Source organism: Saimiri boliviensis, chromosome 5 (assembly GCF_048565385.1).
Source record: "Saimiri boliviensis isolate mSaiBol1 chromosome 5, mSaiBol1.pri, whole genome shotgun sequence".
NCBI lineage: Eukaryota > Metazoa > Chordata > Mammalia > Primates > Cebidae > Saimiri > Saimiri boliviensis.
The window spans coordinates 57890407-57898200 of NC_133453.1; the positions used below are offsets into that span (position 1 = coordinate 57890407).

At 36.6% G+C, this 7794-nt stretch overlaps 1 protein-coding gene across 7 annotated transcripts in view; it reads left to right on the plus strand.

The window, feature by feature from the left end:
- Window positions 1-3850, plus strand: part of PDE1A (phosphodiesterase 1A) — a 524243-nt gene extending 520393 nt beyond the window's left edge. For 6 of the 7 annotated variants that reach the window (XM_074399385.1, XM_074399384.1, XM_074399382.1 and 3 more), the window contains one exon: window positions 1329-3850. The gene's annotated coding sequence lies outside the window, so the exon portion shown is untranslated. The remainder of the gene's footprint in view (window positions 1-1328) is intronic. The other variant, XM_074399383.1, reaches the window with a different exon arrangement.
- The last annotated feature ends 3944 nt before the right edge of the window (window positions 3851-7794 follow it).

Sequence of the window (7794 nt, forward strand, 5' to 3'; positions counted from 1 at the left end):
TTGCAAATTCAGCACACCTTCTTTGTGGGTGATAGCTAATTATTTTGCTGGCCATCATCAAAGAAAGTGTAGTTATTATGGTGGCCTGGCCATGTCTCTGAAAGCCATTGCTTGCTTTGTTCTCAATGTGTAAGTCCCACTGTGAGGCACTTTCCCAGAAAATATTGAGCTCTGATTAAGTCTGTGCCATATTCAAACTTTTTAAATCAATGTGCAACACTACACTTAGAACAAAAAAAAAGCCCTTAAAATCTACTTTTCACATTGTTGTATAATTTCACCATCATTTCTAAGACATTTTAGTCCATGAAAGTGTTTTGTTTTGTTTAAATTTTTTTTTATGTTTTTGTTAATTAAAGAAAATAAAATAGAATGGTTGGATATATAATACCAGGCTGCTTTATTATTTAAAATTGCATGTCATTTATTACATTATCTTTCTGGCATTTTAAAAGCAAGCCACTGTCAGACCTGCTGCTCACTGGGAGGAAAGTATTTCCTATCACGACCAATGCCTGTTCTTTAACGTCGAGTGTACGATCCAACAAGAGACCAAAAATTGATCATTTGTGGGATGTATTTAGTCAGTAGAGTTGCCTTAACTTTCACACTGAATTAAAGTATCTTTTGGAATGTCTGTAGACAGGGTTTATGTTCTTTAGTTCACTCTAGTCCCTGTGAGTCTAGTTGTCTTACACTCACCCAGGCCAGGCCCACTTAACTCATTTACACTACCTGCCAGGCCTAAATGCCCACCTGATCTAGAGAACCAAAGTTTTTACTGGGATTGAACACACACATACATCCAAACACACATGCACACACCCAGAGCAGAAATAGAAAGAGAAATTCCAATTGATATAAAACTACTCTCTATTACATATGCTGAGAAAGCCCTTATTTTTGACAAGGTATATAAACTGCAATGTGAATTGCCACACAGTAATTGATACCTGTATGTGAGTAAATGATGTCCTTCTTTCTATGTTTTCTTTTCTTTTTATTTGTTTATTTTTGAATTCACAAATAAAAATGGTATGTGACATGTTTTTTTTGAAAGTGTAGAATGGCTAAATCAAGCTGATTAACATAAGCATTACTTCACATGCTCATCTCTTTTTGTAGGGAGAACTTTCAAAATCTACTCTTTTAGCAGCTGTTTTCAGGAATATGATACAGTGTTTCTAAACTACTGTAACTGAGTTTTACAGTAGACCTCTTGAACTGATTCCTTCTATCTAAATGAAATTTTGTACTCTGACTAGCCTGCCCAACCACTAGCCACTCCTTCTTCTCTGATGTACATTTTCATTTGGATTTTATTTCAGGACAGTGAAAACAGCATGAAAACATCATAAATTCTCAACCTTCCACAAAGCTATAGCTGCTCTTTCAACACAGAATTGGATTGGGCCATTTTAATCGACTCCTATACAAGGAATTAAGAAGAACATAAATTTTGAGCTAGTAACCCTGGCCAAATAAATACACTCAGGTTCTTATCAGAGTTTTTGGCCAGTGCTTCTGCCATTTTTTTCCCCTCCGCAATTTGGCCTTCAATCAAGCCAGAGAAATTTTTGAGACAAAAGTCGGGACAGTTTTTAATTTTTCTTGCTCTGAACCCAGTCATAATGATTGTGCAAAGCATATGCAGAAGATGAAATAATTTAAAATTTACTTTCTTGCACTGTCTTACACAGAGTGCTATAACTATAATTTTTCAAGGTCCTAAATAAAAGGAAGCAAAAACAAAATTATGGGAAAAAAAATCTTTTTGCAGTGATGGGGAATGGACTATTTAGATTGTCCTTCTTATTTCAAATGCATAGGAGCAAAATGACAGGTGTGACTGCCGAGGAGTTGGTTGAAGTGCCAGAGCAATGCTACAATCCAACAATGGAGCATCAGAACCCCAGCTAGGTGACCTGAAGAACACTTGATGGTAAACTCTCATGCTAAGAAATAGCAGTGAAACCTTTTCTCTGAACCCTGTGGACCAGCCTGCATCCTTCCCTGTGGTTTCAAAGCATGAATGCATAACCTCCATGGGTGTGGTAACAAGCAAGTCACATGCTATCTGCAGTTCATGATAGGACATCAGCCATTGGTGGAGACAGACACTAGAATGGAAAATGAAATTTGCCTGTGGGGTGTTTATCCCATCAGGATGTAACAAAACATATTACCAACCAAGAAATAAGAGACAAGAATGTGTATGTGTGTTCAAAAATGCCTATGAAAATGAAAGCCCACGCTTTTCTGTACAGATAACATTATTTGACGTGACTTTTATATTTTACTACACAGAAACAAACTGCAGCCCTCAGAGGCTCTGCTTCTTTGTCATATTTTGCCTGAGCATGTGCAAAGTCTTTCCTTTGCTCAAAGCTGAAAAACTACCTTTATTATTAGCTGACAATAAAGCTCAAGCACAATTAGATGTAACTTTTCACTGTACAAGCATTGCAATGATTGTGAGCTTCAGTGAATTTGTCTTTGTGAAAGGTAGAAATTGGATGGAAAGAATCAAGAGTAGCCAATTAAACCATGCAAAGGAGGATCCATCCATCCTAATGAGTTTTCTGCTGCACCTGCTTCATTCCTGGGTTCCACAATGCTAAGCAATATTTTAGAAAAGGATACATTCAGAAGCTTTTAAGCCTAAGTGGTGAGATTTCATAACTCATAACTTAGATCTCTCTTAATGTGTAAGCCATATTCTTTATGCATATTTAGTATGCATCATTCATTGTAATTTAAGATATATTTGGGTGTAGGCTGTATAAAATGCTTTTAATTGTTCTGTGAATAGATCCTTAGCTTTAGTTTCACCAAAATCTCATGCAAAACACAGCTAAATAATTGAATTGTATCATAGACATTACAATGTAATTGATATTTTAAATGTAAGCAGTAAGATTGATCTATAATAACGTGCTGGGGGAAAACATTTATAGATATGTACATCATGGTGACTTATTATCCTTTCAAATGGACTTTTTATTTCTATTTATGGAGAGACTGTAACTACTGCTTTGAATGTCTTTTTAGAACAAGGCATTTACCAGCTAGAAAATATTGTGGATTTAATAGAATCTATCTGGAGAGTCTAATTACTATTGTTCCTATTTGAGCCAGTTGTCTTTCAGTAATGCTATAGAATCTCTCAAAGAAGGAGTAAATATAAATGCTACTTCTCAAATGCCATAGGAAGCATATCCACTTTGTTTCTATTAATATTTTAAGATCTATAAGACCTTATTACTAAGATAATAGAATATAAAGAATTCATCAATTTATCTACTTGGGATTTAACCTAATTTTCCAGGTTTTGCAACTTATAAAGCACTGTGACCCAATTTCCAGAGAGAGTGCAGAACAAAAACAGTTTCGCTCCTTCAGAAGAATTGTCACACTGCTGCTGTACTTACTTTACTAATCTCTCTGTCTGCTACACTCCCTCCTTCTCTTTCTTTTTCTTTTAAGCTTTTATACTTCTTCCTTCCCTTGTTATCCTCTCTGTAGGACAGCTACTACTTAGCACTGATTAATATAAAGTCATAGTGGAGGTCATCTGTGCCTGTCCCTTCTGCAAACATTAATATTGAGCCCATCTGAAGAGAGGGATTGATGAGTTAGGCTGCTGCACCTTGAATGTCCTGCTTTGCATTTTTAACCTCGGCTCCCCAACATATGTATCCTGCAAGTTTATATGCGTTTTCATTTAACGAAAACCTCTTCTATTTAATTTTTAACATGACAACCTACAATTCCTGTGTTTTTATTATGGTGTATTTCTCTGTTTTTCTGATTACATGTGATTGCTAAATAAATCATATTTGAGGCAAAACCTTGTGAAACATTTGGTGTTTTATGTAATTCAATTTAGCGGGGCGTTGAAAAGTTGGAGAAATTGGGGAAAACCTAAAGGAGACCAACTTAAAAATTGATATGAGTTTTGTGAGAAAGTGATTTTTGCTCTATTGAACCTACTATTCTTAAGCTCCTGGCTGGAAGCATGGTGCATATATGAATATAGAAACGTTTCCTCTAGAAATTTCAAGTCTCATAAAAGAGGAAATCTACACAGACTATAATTTATACATAATAACTAGGACGCCACATAAAAAAGTAACCAGTTGCAAATAAAATGCACCAATGGATATTTGAGGAGGTACAAAACTGCTTTTGTCTTCAGAGCTTTTAAGACTAAGTGGTGCAACAGTTGGCATTTAATAAAAGTTTACAAACATTGCCTATTTTCCATGGTGGCCTCCATGTAAATGCTTAACAATATTATCCCAAATCCTGACAATAAGGTATTGTTATGAACAAAGGAAACCAAGTCTTACAGAATAAGCTTTGTCCAAGGCCATGCAGGTCTCCGCTGGCAGACTCCACACTGACTTTGGTTCTACGTTTCTCCAGCACCTTGTTTTCTTTCTACAACATCCACGTGGGGCTAGGCAGAAGCACATCAGAAGAAAAAGCTCTGTGAAGAAGAGCAACGTGAATAAGGCAACACCAGAGAATAATAAAGAAGCAGAGTGTTGAGTCAAGATGAAGAACTAGTGAGTCTCAATTAATTGAATTAAGAGTAATTGACATGGTATGTGTTAGCCCTTAAGCTGTGTCTCTATGAAGCCAATGAGTTCTGGAAGAACGTGGAAAAGCTTAACTGGTTATCAAACATGTGAAACTTAGCGGAATTTTTTACTTTAAGTGTGAGTACATGATAAATTTCCATCTAATATCAAAAATCTTTCAAATACTATATTTTAAATATAAAAGTTCATTTTTATATTTAGGAATATAATTTTTAGATATAAAACATGTATTTCCTTTGGAAGCTATAATATATTAGCCTTCTGTTCTCTGTTTAATTGCTTTTCTAAATACGGCAAAGCTTATCTGCCATTTAGTACAAGTCCTAGACAATAAAGACAATGTGTATTTTAAAGTCAAAAGAGCAAACACCTAATCATATCCTGCATTACTGCATTCTTAATTCTTTGAAGGTACTGTCAATATTTAAGATACAGTTTCTATATATGGGCCAACATTGTGTTTAAAGCTCTAGTTGAGTCTTTTTATTCCTTAATTATATTGATTTCTAGATAATTTGCTTAACACGTGTGAAGGTTGGAGAGCTTCCTTTGCATCTCAAGTTGATAAATTTTTTATCTCTAACAATTCAAGAGTATAATTAGGTAGTTTTAGTTTATTGTAGTCATACTAGTGCATATTATCTTACATTATCTCTTTTGCTTTCTACAACTACTCTGTAAGGCACTATTATTCCTTATTATAGGTAAGAAAGTGTGGCAGAGGAAGATAAAATAATTGGTGTAAGGTCAGACAACTAGTAAGTGGAGGAACCCAGATTTGAAGTCTGAGGGAGTCTGACTTAAAATCACTAGGCTAGGGGGCCTCTGGCTACTGGAGTAGTCTGGTGTGCATCACGTACTGCGCTGCACAAGGGTTCAAGGACCTAAGAGGGAACGGCAGGGGATAAAGAAGGACACAGACACAGACATAGAAACAGAAAGCTGGGTGGGCCAGGTGGTCCGGGAGGTGAGGATGTCAGCCTCTCCAAGCTCAACCTAAGTGTACTTTATTTTATATGTTGACAAAACACATAGCAGAGGAAGGATGCAGTTACTTAGAACAGCTGGTGGTTATTATTCTCATACTTCAGTTAACATACTTCAGCTAAAAACTATCTTGCAGCAAGGTCAGCGAAAGCTGGTTATCTCTCTAGGCCCATCTGTTCTCTCCGAGACACACATACTTCTACTGTGGTTTCACTTCCCTGAAGTTCAACGAAAGTTCACAGCAGCCTTGCTGCTGATCCCCCTGGAGCGAGTATGCTACTCCGGCTCCCTACAGAAGGATCTGCTATTTTTTTTCTATTTATGATATTCGTTACCTTCCCTTTTTACTCTTTGTTCCATTTTGCAGGCTCTTGTCCCTAAAAACTACCACATTGAGAGGGAAGAATTTTCAGTATCCAACACCAGGACTGTGTGCTTTGGTGACCAATTTAACCATATATTACTGTAGACAAGGGGTCTGATTTTTGTGGATGGGAGGAACCATTTTCCATGCTTAATATGTGACTTTAAAATGTGCTTTTCAAGTAACCACTGGTGCTCACTCTAGACTCTTGCTATTCCAAATGTGGTCCACACCTGTGAACTTCTTAAAAATTATCTCAGGTTTCATATTAAACTGGAATTGGCATTTTGCAAAGATAACTTGGTGATTCCTATACAAATCACTGTTCTAGACAGTAATTACATAATATGAAGAAAAGTCTAAGTACCTACTAAGCACTTTAATACAAGGTTGTTTTTCTTCACAGTAGAGGTTCTTAATAAGTGCCTTTTGACTCCTGTACCCTTTCTCAGATCTATCAGCAAACATCATGGGACAAAAGCCAAAGGTTCAGGCTCTTTTGTCTTTTAACGAGGTGTATATATCTGCATTGATGAAATGTAGTTCCTTACAAGAATAATTAGAGGAGGACTTGGAAGAAAGACATTAGGCTTGGAAAAAAGTCATTAGATGTGTGAGCATCACCATTTGGCTTTTAGAGAAAAAAAAAATCTTTGAAAGCAAAATGCTTTATAAGAGGCATTAACATAGTTGGTTGATCCTGTTTTCATTGGCCTATAAAATATTGTAATTGAATCATGTCGTGTTCAAAGGCCAACTTTACCTTACACAAGTGATAAATACGTAACTGTTAACCTAAAAACATAGTTTGATGTGTTTCATTCTTACCTGCCAGCATTTTTTAAACCTTAAAATACAGAAAAATTTATGGAGGATATACTTGAAATGTATTGGGTAGGATAAGGGAGAGGACAGTAAACATTACAGCTAATTGTCAAGCCTAGGGTGGAAGGAAAAGAGTTTGTGTTCACTTGGAAGCAGCAAGCCATCTAAGTTCAGAAACATAATATACAAGGGTAAAAAAGAGAAAACAGGGAGCTGAGATTGGTTTATAGAAGAAAAGGGAGCTGGGTGTATTTTCACAGCGACATAAGCCCAGAGAATGTGGAGGATGGGTAGCTAGGAGGCCTCATTTCATCTGAGACTGTGGGATGATGCAGAGTGAGAAAAAGATTCGTATTGGGCAATAGGAATGAGGGAGGACTGAAAGGGCAAAAAGACGGGCAGTGTGTGAGATGGCATTTGTTCTTTGGTTTACCAAAGAAGCATTGGCTTTGGGCAACTGAATTTGGTTGGGCAAACTTGTCTGCATATGATACAACTTTCTGTCTTTTTGAGTCCTGTATTCACATCCCATCATAAGCCAACCAGCAATGTAATTGCTTCTTGTGTGGGTGTCTATTTTTCTGTTTAGGATTGGCAGGTTGAAAAGGCCAAAGCATGCATGGGATTCTCAGGAGCCTCCCCTGACCTGAAGGACTTTTAAATTACTCTAACTGAATATAAAACTCACAACATTCAGCTCTCCTCTAGGCTCAGAAAGCCCTACTAATGTGGCAACGTCACACCTTAAGGTGTTTCTTGCTTTTAGAGCACAGAGTTAGACATGTACCAACTTATTCAGAAGTCAGATGTTCCAAAGGTAATGGGAACTAAGCCTGTGAGGAGGTACAAAACTGAGGGGCTGTAGTATTAATCAATGAGCTGTAATTTTCAATTTTAATATAACAGAGAGACCAAAGACACGTTTAATCAATTTCTGGAAGGTAAATAGTAATAATCACTAAATGATATTATATCTTGAAATATACAGCTGAGGTATACACATGCACATAC